The 13,438-nt window shown below is 45.4% G+C and overlaps 1 protein-coding gene across 5 annotated transcripts in view; it reads right to left on the bottom strand.

Annotated features, from left to right (window-relative positions):
- The window catches only part of TJAP1 (tight junction associated protein 1), a 38,472-nt gene extending 25,034 nt beyond the window's left edge, over positions 1–13,438 (bottom strand). For 2 of the 5 annotated variants that reach the window (XM_052675809.1, XM_052675806.1), the window contains exon 1: positions 8,523–8,781. The gene's annotated coding sequence lies outside the window, so the exon portion shown is untranslated. The other 3 variants (XM_052675792.1, XM_052675801.1, XM_052675818.1) reach the window with 3 other exon arrangements.

The raw sequence follows: 13,438 nt of genomic DNA, 5'->3' as shown, positions 1-13,438 counted from the left end.
CACAGTTAGCACTCTCATCAACTGGCTCCTTCAACACTGGCATTAGCAATAATGACAAATGTGGTTCTTCAGCAGGAGGTAATAACGGGCATGAATCCTCCCAAGGGGCAATTGCGGCCAAGGCCAAGCACTTCGGTTTTACCATGAGGTCAGCTTGTCCAGACTAGCACTGCATCCCCTGCCTGACATTCCTCTTGTAAAACTGAAGTACCTGGTCTCCACCGCTGTTATCCCTTGGGATTGCATAAGCTCATTATTCCGAGGTTATGGAAAAAAAAAAGCCCTCCTTTTTAGCAGCAAAGAAAAGCTCTTCACCTCCACAGGGCTCCCCTCTACAGACTCCCCCATCAGTAAGCTCTTTAGAGAGCAAATTGGGAATAAGAAACAGCCAAACTGCAAGCAAAGGCATCTCTGGTCATCCATGCTCTAAGGGGCTCTGATTAAAGAGGACAGTTGGTCCCAGAAGTCCTAAAGAAACCAAGCTGTCATGTTCCACACACTTTATTTTTTTTTTTTTTTGTCAGACAGCAGACAAAACCATTCAAAAGGCTAGCAGGTCACCACTCATCTAAGGGCAAGGACAAATGCCAGTGTATTTCCAGGCAGATGTTGCAAAGGGAAGGTATTTGTACAGTGCCAACAGCAAGCTGTCGGCTCATGTTTTCAGCTTCATGCAGCTACAAGAGCTGGGCTCTAGAGTCTGTGACTCTGGACTAAGGAATGTCTCAAATGCAGAAACATCACATCTGCTGTTGGCTCAAGGTGCTCCAGGATCAGAACAATTCGCTTTATTTCAGTCTTGCCACTGCTCTGCTTTCTGCTCTCTGTCCCACCAGGGGGAGATGTAGCTACTTGGTGAAAGTTAATGCTCCAGCCAGGGGAGCACACCTTCCTGGCAGAGGTGTTTGGGACTGGCTGTCAAAGCACAGAGATCTGGATTCCTATAAGTTCCTGAAGGTCAGCAGTGAAGTTAAACCAACTTTCTTTCACAACATATTAAAACTCACTGACAGGCAAGTAAAAGCACAAGGATCAGCCTTACTCCTTTCCTGGTAATCAGAAAGCGGCAGCAGAAAGAATATCTAATCCTAAAACCTTCATTTTTGCAGCTGCAGCCCACGTTGCATGACAACGCTGGAACACACAGTGATTATACACAATTAAATGTTCAATCAGTAACTTTCCACATAAGCCAGTTTTAGGCTTATTTATATTTTGTCACACTTCATGTTGCCACAGGATACATTGTTGAGTTTGGCACCACAGAATAGAGAAGGGAAAACAGTTTCAGGCGATACTCTTTCTCCCCAACACCTGAGTCCTAGAAGTCAGGTAGAGTCAATGGCAACTGGTACAAAATCAAACGCTTAGGGCAGAAGAAATAAAATCAGGGAGAAGAGAGCCCAATGCAAATAATTTCCAATCCTTTCACAGTCATATACCTTTTGCAACAAGGTATATGACTCTCCCTAATCATCTATCATTGAGTTCCTGCTTTGAAAAGTGATACATCCTCCTCATGAAACAGCAGCATGGACCAGCCTGCAGCAACTGATCCAGGGACTACAGCCATGGCCCAAAACCAAAAACCATGCTATAAAGCCAGAGCACTTTCAAATGTGTGATCTCTCATGCCTGTTACTGCCTAAGGATGGCAGTAGGGAGGTCTTCAGAAGACAAATTCTAATATGGAAGCAATTGGCTGGTCAGAGAACTTAAGACTCCCAGAAATTATCAGAAGGGAAACCATGAGTTTCTAAGATAAAAGCAAATTGGTTGATGAACTGAACAGCCCAACAGCCCAGAGTTTACTCAGGACAGATGATGTCCCACTTTTCTTCCCACAAACCTTGTTCACAGGGCTCCCATCTTCACACTGACACCAATAAAGAGACTATTTTTTCCCTGAGCCAGGCAAACAAAAGACTTACATACATAGAACTAAGGTGGCTTGTATGACAGGGACATGAAAGATCTTAGTGCCTGTTTCTCTTAGACATCTGGCAAGGACCCCAAAATAATGCATCTGCACCTTGAATTGCATTTCTTCAGCAAGCTTCCAGTGCTCTTCCCCTGAAGTACTAGTCAGAAGTAGGTTTTTCCAGAAGCTGGGACAGTTTAGTGGTAACTTATTTGTGTAAGAACATTACTACACTGACTGGGGGAAGTGCTCCTACCTGGCTTAAATCCTGAGGCCATTCCGTCTCCAGGAAGACATCTCATGCACAGTTTGTACTAAGCACACAGTTTGATGGCACGAGCCACTCAATCGTTGCTGACTGCCAAGAGCATACAGGCTGCAGGGGGACAAGCCAACCTTAATTGGCCTTAGCGGTGTAAATTAAACCCCACAACACACCCAAGCAAACAGTTTCTTTGGAGAAGCAAGTATGAGTTATTTTGCTGCAGCTATAAAGGAAACATTGCTGCTAGGACATGCCCCTGGAGTGACTGTGCTGCTCAGTTCTCCCGCTGCATTCCTGGGGTTGTTTAGCAAGGACTCAGCTCCAGCCTCTCCACGAGCAAGAAGTCTGAACCCTGAATGCCATCTGCAAACACAGCCAGACTCCACCTCCTGCATGCCTGCAGGCCACCAGGTGTGGCCAGGAATGGCACAAGCTACACACCAAACACACCTTTGATGTGGAGCTGAAAGCATGTAGCCAGGGGGCATGAACAGCACGCCGCGCCGTGCTGACTCCCAGTGCAGGAATGTGGCTGCAACCACAGGCCAAGGAAGGCAAACACATTGCATTCCTCACCAGGCAGGGAAGGAAAACAAGCAGCAAGCCCACACACCCGCCAGGCTGACACCCGCCACGCTCCCCACGCACGCCAGCCCTGCCACCGTACCGCCAGTGACCCAACAACAGCTTTGGCCCCAAACTCTTCCACTGGGCCTTCTCGAGCTCTCCAGGTGACTTGAAGCCACAAGCAAGAGACACAGCATAAGGAGAAGCACCCACTGGGCACACATACTGCAGGGAGAGGAGCCACCGTCACAGTCAGGAAGCAATTGCATTCCAGAGCAGGAACAGAGTGCTGCACAATAGCCTGGGAAGGGAATTTCCCTGCCTTTTCCTACAAGGCAAGGGCAGAATGCAACACTAAGCCTTGCTGATTTGAGGGGCAGAGCTGAAAGGAGGCTGACTTTGGACCCCTTCAAAGCACTCCAGATGCCCAAGCTTTTATCCTTCCCCAGGAAACCACCCCAACTGCAGTCAAGCAGCATTTCTCTGGGATGCGATCACTTCTGCATCCCATCCTCACACTGTACTCACCGCCCAGAAACAGATTTGATTGTCACTGCACATTATCCTGCTCTCCAACAGCACTGACACCACAAACACAAGAAGACAGACTCAGTGTACAAAAATTCAATGCATAAGGAACTAAAACAGTGGGACAGGGGGTTATGTTAGTTTATTTTATTTAGTGGCCAAAGCTTTCACCAGAAAAAAATACCACTTTTCCACAGGCAGTGCCTAGAAGTCCAAAAAGCTTTCTGAAGAATTCAGTTACTAAAGGGTTCTGAACTTCAGCAAAGCACAGGAATGCCAGAAAGGAGCAGGATTTCATAAGGAAAGAATGACAGAAACTATACAGCACAAGCTGGAACAGCAGAACAGAAATTCCCCTTTACTTTCCAGGAAGTGAAGAGCACACACATGGGAGGGAGTCCTGTGCTGTCACTGCACAAAACAACACCAGTGAATTCCAAGAGCACCAACAAAGGCCTGTGATACTATAATCTCTCAGGAACCTGGAAGGGGAAGAGTGAGTGTGGCCACAAGCTCCAGAGACACACCGACACATCTAGCAAGCTGCCAGAGCAGGGATTGTTTCCAAGGCTGCGGCCCTGCTGCTCCACACTCCACGCATGTACTTCAGGGCCCTCACCGGTGAATGGGCTGGCGTTAGGTAACCAGAACAGACCAGATGAGGTGCAACACTTTCCCATGCCCATTAAATTTCAATGCCTCAAACCAACTACTCCCTTTCAAGCCAGGAAGGTAGGCTGCTGCACCAGCAACAGCTTTTGGAAGAAAGAGGCATGAAAGGCTAGATTTACCAATAGATTTATATCCATAGATATAAATAGAAGCCTGGCAGGATGTACAAAAGCACCCAACAGATTAGGTGTCTAAATCACCCCATGCTGGAGAAAGGGCTTCTCCAGTTCTAACCACTCCATACCTCTCCAACCCCAACCACCACAAGAAAAACCCAGAGAGTACGGAAGCCCCTGCTGCTCCACAGGCTGCCAAGGGCCAGCCCGGTGCAATGCACTTCAATGCGACTGCAACCAAATGCCCACAAGTCTCAACAGCACAACCGGCCACGGCCTCAGCATTCACAGCGTTTCCATCTGCTCAGTTCCCGGAATAGGAGCTGCCACCTCAGCCTCTCCTCTCCCCTCCCCCCAACTACACTTTTATTTTTCATAGACTAAAAGCTGTTTTAAGATACAACCCTCATCCTGCCACCAGTGGGCGGGTGAGTGGGGGAAAGGGGCCCTTTATAATTGTAGTGTTGCAATCTGCCAGCCCAGCCAGGCGGCCTGTTCCCGCCTGCACTGTATTAAATACCTTATAACTGATTACACCCCCATGGGGCATGATTAGCAGTCTTCAGAGAACAAAGTCTACTTTCATAAGAATAAGAACAGACACGTACTGCTAACCTACTACACAGCTGGGCAGGTGAGGAAAAAAAAAAAGAAGGGTGTGGGGAGGGTAAGCTAACTGTATGGCTAACTCCATCCTTTCCCTCCCTCCCTTATTCCAGCATCTCTGAGTTGCTATTTCCACTGCCCTGAACCATTCCCTTCAGACCTAACCCAGAAGATTCAGGTAACATAGGACAACAAACAACCTTCTGCCTTTGGAAGCTGGGCAAATTCCTCACCTGGAGGGGGTAAGGCCTTGAGGCAAGCAGATAGAGCTTTGCTTTGAGTGATGGCAATTCCTTCACACCAGTTCCCAGGAAAAAGGAAAGGTGAATTCCAACAGCTGCATAAAAACAGCAATGAGGAGTGAAAGTTTGCAATACAATCAGGTACCCACGCCCCTCTCTAACAACACATATATCTGGAAAGCCTACACAAGCAAGAGCAAAGCACCTGATTCCATCTCTAGGTTAAGAGCTCTCCTGAAATGCGCAATTTCTTTTCTTGTGGTCAGTGAGGAGGCAGCAAAGAGAAGGAAAATCCTCTGTATCTGAGGTAGATAATAGGGATCCCCAAACATACACAGTCCATACGCACTGCACTGCCGCAACAAAGAACCAGCCTGATGGAAACTTAGCCAATCCAACATGAAATGACCTACCGCCCATTAGCAGGTGCCTTCCACATCTCAAATGCCCACATAAACAGCCACAAACATATTCGTACTATCTGGCCTCCATCTCAGCATGGCACAAAGAACCAAACTGACTGCACAGCCTTTCACCAAAATGCATTAGAAAAACAAAAAGGAGGAAACTCTTTGCCTCAGGCAAGCCTAGCATGAGCCCCTCCACCTGCTCTCCCGGAATCAGTGACAAAAGAGAGCAAAGCAGGAGGCTCCAGGAGAATACTCTATTTCAGAGGGATGTCTGAGCAGCAGCCTCAACAAAACAGTAAGAACCTTTCTAACTGTTCTCATTTTGGAAACAAGTTCTCTGCTTTACCAAGAGCTTATTTTCTCTGCCCTGTGGATGCTTATGGTACAGCCTGGAAGCACTTGTGTTTCACCAGTGCAGCTAGAAGGAGGTGCCCCACTGACACATTCCACCCAGATTCTTACCCAACCCACCCAAGAGAGGATTTGTAGATGGAGACACCAACCCAGTTAAAATAATCTACTTATATCTGCATTACTCAGCAGCTGGTCCATCAGCCAGCATGCAGGAGGTATCTGAACTCCACTGTCTAGCCTCATTTGTACAGCTGAATCTGAATATTCTCTTTATTACAAAAAGACCTGAAGGCACCAACTGTCTCTACGCTCCAACGTACCCAGCATTGATGTAACAGCATCAATATTTGTAGAGTTATGAAACAGATCATGCTTTCAGGGTTTGGAAAAATGGGAGGTTTCACCATAAACACAAGTTAGTCATTAAAAGTTCCAGGAGGTAATTGAAATTAGCACAGACAACACAATAGCCTTACTATGGGAGCTGAAATTGCAAAGCTGTAATAAATCCACATGGCCCAGTAAAACTTCTCCTAAAAGCTGCAAGTTAGTTGTGAAGCCCCAGATGGCCGCCTAGAATCAGATTCTGCTGCCAGGGGCTAACAAAGGGGAAATCACACTTCACACGCACACGCAAACAATCTCCACAGCCCCTCAGCTCCTAAAAGACAAAAGTAGTCTACTTGCATTTTGGATAAATAAGTTATATTTATAGTGTGTGTTTTTGTATATACAAACGTATAACTAAAGTAAAACCCCCACAACTTATAATGATTTTTCAATCCCTCACCACGCTGGGCACTTGAGCTCCCACTGGAGCACTGCAATACAGCACTCTCCCCCCTGGCTGCTGTACCCCCAACACTGAACCCCATTCCCAGAGTAAATTGCCTCCTGCTGCAGAGAAGCACTCTGGCAATTCCGTTACTAGTGTTCACCACCAGAGCAAGAGGCCCTAATTTAGCCCCACACGGGCCTTCTGCAAACTGCTAATCCCCCATGCACAGCTGTTTTTCAAATGCATGGGAATGAGCAAACTGTAAACGATTTATGGCGCGTGGCAGGAAGACTCCTGGCTCCCTGCATAGGCGGGGTTTTGGGACAAGATCATGCTTGGACTAATGTTTATATTGCAAGTTGTCAGGCGGACAGTAAATCATCTCCAGAGCTGCACAGTAATACAGCTCTTCTCATCCAGCTGGAGCTTCCACGACACTGAACTCTGTTACAGCCATTCCAGATACACCTGAGAACCTATTACAAAGGCATAACCAAATCAAGAAAAAACAGGTACACTTTAAAGTTGATTCTGCAGAAATTACACATCCAGAAAGGGTGATTTGCTCTCAGGAATCAGTCTGACCTGGTATGAGAGGCTTCCCCAAGATGACACTCCTTACTAAGCCTAGGAGAAAGTAGGCTAACTGCCTATGCAGACGTTTATTGACAGAGTGAATTTGCTAGGAAAATCTGCAGATCAGCTAGTTGAGAAAATCCTTCTCAATAAAGTTTGCATTTCCTAGGATTTACATCCTAGCACAAGCAATACTCAGACATCTAATTCTAGAAGTTCAAGAAATATATTTTGCATACTTTAGTGCACGAGATGCTTTCTGTTCAAAGAAATGAAACCTCTTTAAAAGTAGGATCTGAACTTGAAGTCCATTTTCAAGAAAGGTGACTTATAACAACTCTAAATTAAACGAACATTCCACTGTTTCTATTGCTTTCTTTTCCCCCATTTGACAGGACTCTGCACACCATACACTGGGTATGGATCGCATGCAGTAAAATGGGAAAGATACCTTAAACAAGGAAAAAAAAAGAAATAAAACACAGAACAACAAAACAGTAGAATTAACTGCAATCATTTTTTGCTCGTATGAAATTGATCTGATTCCAAGTCACCTCTTGAGAATATTGTAACCTCCCCATTGGGCAGCAGCAGAGCCCTTGCTAATGAACAGGGAAGCTGTAGGATGAAATCTCATTCAGGAGACAATGAAGCAAGGCATCTTTGGGAACTGCACAGAGCTTGTGCAGCAAGACATATCCAGGTCTGAATTCTGTTGCCCTGAGTGGCGTATGCTAAGATAATGGTCAAAAAACTTATTGCCACAATAATTACCTAATTACTGCCTTGGGAAAACAACTTACCTTCTCTTGATACAAACGCTACAAAGTAAAATTTGCCTAAGGCTTTTTATGAGCCTAAGTATGATTCCTCAATATGAGAGAAACTACCTCGTCTGCCACTTCTCATTCCAGAACCATTTGCACACGGGTGTTACATTAATGCAACCAGGCAACTGAGTCTTTAAGTACAAGAGTAAGAAAACCCACAGTTACAATTTCTACAACACTGCCAAAGCCAGCTTTACCGCACAGACAAAATACAAATACAGAAGTCAACCAAAGACACAACAGTTGCCACGGACTCTCAGTTCCGAATTTGCTGACCCATAAAGATCAGAAAGTTAAACTAGCTCTCTCTTGCCACTAGCAGGAGGTACCTAAAAACCGGCCTCTTCGCAGAAAACCTTATTTCTCAATTCTGACCCTTTTCACTTTTTAATCTTTATTCTCTCAGTATTACGCACTTTCTGTGAAAGTCAGCAGCTCCTTACACCTGCCACAAAAGGGCTATGTTGTGCTCTAGAGCACATGCTGTTCCAGAGCAGCCCATAAGGAGGGTATCCACACACAGATCTTAGGGTTTGCCTGACCTGCTCCTAGCTCTGAAAATCCTCCCCCTCTACAATTATCTCCAGGAGTTCCCCTTGCATTTAGGCAGATATTGCAAGCACCTCTTATACATACCATCTTACCACTACCACTTACCTTTATTAGTCTATCCAGCAAATCGAATTGATGCCTACGTGACCAAGCAGCACTGCTGAGCCTCTGGATCCCGAGCAAATTGGACAATAGCATAGAACACAAGCTGTGCCTTCCCAAACATCAGTAAGGTGAAGCTCATGCCACAAGATACAAGATGTTACTTGAATAGCTTTAAAGTCCACCTCCTCAGCTGTCTTTGGGATTAAAGTCCATTATAAAACTGCAACGTGGAAAGGCCAAACTCCGCATGCTTTCCTTGCTTGGAAGCAAAGGCAAGAGACACAACTCTCTATGTCTGACCACTGAAGAGTAAAGAAACAATACTTACATGCCTTCACATTCATGAATAAGACAGTCTTCATCTATGGACTGCGCTAACCATTCCAAGAGCCTCACTTAAAATCCTCAACTATCAGCCCTAGTCATAGCAGCTGTAGTGCCTTTTTTTTTTCTTAAAAGATGTGGTTATCAAAAAAGTAAAGGTTAGCAGGCGATCTAAATAGTAAGTGTGATTCAATCCCTCACCTCTGACACAAGCCAATACTAGGTGGTTTAGAAGACAGCAAGAAGCCCCGGTGGACAAATACAGAATGCAATGCCCTTTTTTCTAACCTTTACCTGTTAGAGATTGGGTTATGTCTGAAAAAAAAAACATTCCTTCTAAAACAAGCTCTTTAGCTAAAGCAAGTCTGAACACTACCACTCATATAAGTGCTTGATCTTTTCCGAGCTCTCAGCCTCAGTGCTATTATGTGGTAGTGAATTTGCACAGATTAGACATCATGTGAAAATACTTTAAAATCATTATTCAGTTTGATGCCTATCAGTTTTACTGAATTGCATTCACCTCAACTGAAGAACACATTCCAGCTTCTTCACCTCTGTGCAGCAGTCTTCCTCAGACTTGGCACCCAGCACTGCTGAAAAGCAGAGGAAAACTGAGCCCACCCAAGTGATGCCTTTCCTGCATTCCAACCATTGCAAAGCTGTTCTCACACTCCTACATGGCCTTCCACGCCATTTCCTTCCTAAGCACAGCTCCCAACAGGACACTCCAGAGGGTGGCTTATGTCATTCCAAACATGAGACAGCCTACAAGCTTCTGCTTTTGGCCTTCTCTGCCGAGACCTTACATGAACATCCTGGCAACAAAGAGAACAATTTTCGAGTCTAGAACAATCAAGGTAAACAAACGAGAAAATAAGAGTTGCAAACATTCAGCCAGATAAGGCATTACCAGATGTGGAAAAAATGAAGCAGCTCCTGGGGAGAGAGGAAAGAGGGTTTCAGAATGCTTACTTGTCTTAAAGAAGGCCAGGCCTGACTTAAAGCAATTTCATCATGCTGCAGAACATGAAGGACAACATATCACAAAAGGCCTACTTCATTTAAAAGTCATGGCTATGCACATGGTTTTTGTAATTTTTTCCTTACTATGCGTTAGTAAAACATTTAGCATCACAGTATTCAAGCATCTTACAGATATTTATGGACTCTTCCTAAAATGCTTAGTAAGATGGGCATTAATTTTTACAGTAAAAGAACAGAAAGCAAGAATCAGTAATTATCTGAACACACGTAATCAATCTCTGGCAGAAAATAGGTATCCTACATCCCAGTTCAGCACTCTCACCACATGTTCATCCTTCCCCTCTAACCAGCTGCAAAGGTTTTAAAGTTTTAAGAAGAAAGAATCTTTCTATTTCAGTTACAGACCCAGCTGATCTACATTACAAAAATCCCTGAGGTACAGGAACTAGTAGGAGAGTGTGACAGACAATTTTACAGCCAAAGGTATTAGCCCCATTTGCACAGATTATACATGCCGTTCTTTTGCAGTCCTGTAAAATGGGTTTCAGGGAGGACCCTGGATATTTATCCAGTTACCAGTAACTTCAGAGGCACAACCTAGAACAAATGCCAGAAGCACTCACACTCTCCACAGTCAAGGCATCATACAAAAAGCGGATATCCTCCCAAACAAAACTTTCAAGTTAGGGGTGCTTCAGAACCTTAAATTTACTTGCAAAGGATCAATCAAATCCAACAGCCACGGATGTCTGCTCAGCTCATTATGAAAATCCCCATTCCTGATAACACTGGTCAAAATAGCACAGCGGCATCAAAAAGGTATCAAGTACAGTTCTCATTTCTTAATGGAGGAATCCAGCCCTCAAGCAGTATCACATTCAGACTCATGGGAGGCTCCTTGACACAGCATTGCTACAGTAACACAAAAGGTAGAAGGTTATTAACTACTGCTACATTAATCTTGTCACGCTGTGCTGCAAAAACTGTTAACAAGGACACCAAGTGGTTAATTCACAATGCCATAACCTCCAGATTTATTTATTGGGACTGTGCTGTAGAAGTGATGAACACATGGAAATCTCAAGAGTCTGGTTCGCAGCAAAACCTTCATAAAACAGACATTTTTAGCAGGTTAGAGAGCTCGCCTTTGGAAAAATCATCAGCTTCCAAGGCTCAGAAACATCAAATCTACATTGAACTGCCAAAAAAAAAAAAAAAGAAAGAAAGAAAAATAGTCAGAATTTCTAAAACTTGTTTATATTGCTATTACTTAAGCAGTTAGATTTTTTTTTTCCCCCAACAAGCAATTTATATGCCACACTGGCTTCCACAAGTCCTTCCTCCAAGCCTTCTCTGGTACCATTCACACCAACGCATTGATCAGAAAACACCCATTGTCCGACTCAACTTTATTCACCTTTCTGTGGGAAGAAAAGGGGCAAACCTGCAAAGGACTATTCCTCTTGTGAAGGTATAACTTATTTCCTGCTTTCCCTAAATACTGTGCCACATGGCTATATGGACAGGGCAGATAAGAACTCAGGATTTGAAGGCTGCAAAGCAAGTAACTTATCAGCAGCCAACAAACTACTTGGAATGCTGAAGAAGAATGCAAGGTCATCTCTGGTTCAAAAAGATGGTTTGAAGAGACAACAGGTCCTTGCATGCAACACCTCTCCTCCTGACCCAAGGCCCTGTTTCATCCTAAGATGAAGATGGCCATGAATTGCACTTCTGAACTCTGCTGCTCCTTCTGAAATGCAATCCCACAATTTCAAGAGCAATGGGTGACTGGCAACGTATTAAAAGCCAAAAGCTTCTGATACCACAGCTAGAGCCTGGAAGCTTCAGTTCTGATTTACCAGAAGCTGAAACACACCACATGTAAAGTACTGCTGGGATACACACATTTTCTGCAGAGATCCTACAAGAGGAAAAAACAAACGAACAAACAACAACAAAAAAAAAACACCAAAAAAAGGAATCGTGACCTGACAAGTGAAGTGAAAGGGATGAAAAATTTACAGGACCAAGCAGTTAGGTATCAAATAGCTGCCCCTGTAACCAGACCTCAATGATGAGTTCAGGAGAGCACAAAGAGGCCAGCAGCATACCTGCACCATCCATCATTGGATCAGTTAAAATATGGGTGGAGAAAACAATGCAGCAGAAGAAATAACCTAACAGAACAGAGGGTCACTAGAATTACTTAATTGTCACATTACAATAACTGCAAGGACAACATCTCCAGAAAGGATTTCACTGTGATTGGTTCAGCAGACCTCTTGCCATTACACAGAGAACATCACTATTTCAACACTGACAGAAGGGACTCTAGGGATGGGATTTTTTTGTTGGCTTTTTAGGTGGCTTTTTTTTGTTTGTTTGTTTTACATAGCATGTAAAGGGCACTAGCCCACGTCTTCTATTGAACTTTCGTTCCCAAGGGCTCTTACTGAATTTTTCAGGGTTACACCCATTTCATTTGTATCCCTGATCTCTTCATTCAGGCAACATAAGTCTAATGTGATGCAAAGAACACCATAGGAAAGGACAGTTTTTCAGGTATGTGGTTCCATAGTCTCAAATAATTCAAGTGAAGGAACAAGAAGAGCATGGCTCAATTCAGCATCAGCTCTCTCCTGACTTTCTTACCTGCAATCTGATGCTTCAGCAGAGATTCATTGCTTCCTCTTAAGTTGACATTCTTCCCATTTCTTTCTCTGAATCTGTAAAACACAAATGAACACCTCTGAAAAGCTTTCTCTGGCATAAAGTAACCGTATTTAATAGATGACTCCTTCCAGTGCACAGCTTCCACCTGGCATCACTCAGATCTAGGTCATTTGCAGCTTTGCCAGACCTGCACATCACTTGCATGCCCTGCTGCATCCCAATGCAGTATCCTGCCCATTTAAAAATCCACCCACACTCAATCTTTCACCGCACGCCACGCTGCGTGTTTAAGCTCTGAGCCAGAAGCAGGTCACTATTGTTTGCTTAGATCTTTTCTTCAAAGTCTTCTCATGTCTGGAAAAACCTTAGGGAGCACCCCTTGTAGTGGACACCCATGCTGGCAGATAACTTCCCATCTGACCCCCGGGCTTGGCAGATGGTGAGTGCTGCTCCCTCCACCCCAGCTCTGTGTCAGTTATGCTGTGACTCCTTAAAACATGCGCACCAGCCCACGCTGGTTCTGCCTCGCAGCTCCTAGTCCAGCACCCCTGCACGGATCCCGCTCCTCACCCCTCCACACCCCGCGCCCACCCATCTCCCACCTGGAGGAAAAGCCCCCAAAGCCCCCCGCCCTCCCCACCGCCGCCCCGTCCGGCAAGGCCGGCGAGGCCCGTGGGCAGGGCCAGAGCCCGGTCCCCAGCCGGTCGCCGCCCCCGCTCCCCGTCCCCGTGGCCCCGTCCCGGTTCTGACCCCGTCGGGCTCGTTTCCACCCGGGATTCCCGGGACTTTGCGACCGGTTCGGTCCCGGTTCGACCTCGCCTCGGGCCCGCCCCAAACTTTGCCCCCGCTCGGCCCGGCCCCACGCTCTCACTTCAGGCCGCCATGTTGCCGCGGGGCACGCCGGGTAATCCGGCGGAATCCCCACGCCG

This window comes from Tympanuchus pallidicinctus, unplaced genomic scaffold, assembly GCF_026119805.1.
Source record: "Tympanuchus pallidicinctus isolate F22 unplaced genomic scaffold, pur_lepc_1.0 scaffold1, whole genome shotgun sequence".
NCBI classification, from domain to species: domain Eukaryota; kingdom Metazoa; phylum Chordata; class Aves; order Galliformes; family Phasianidae; genus Tympanuchus; species Tympanuchus pallidicinctus.
This window is presented reverse-complemented; position numbering and strand designations above follow the sequence as displayed.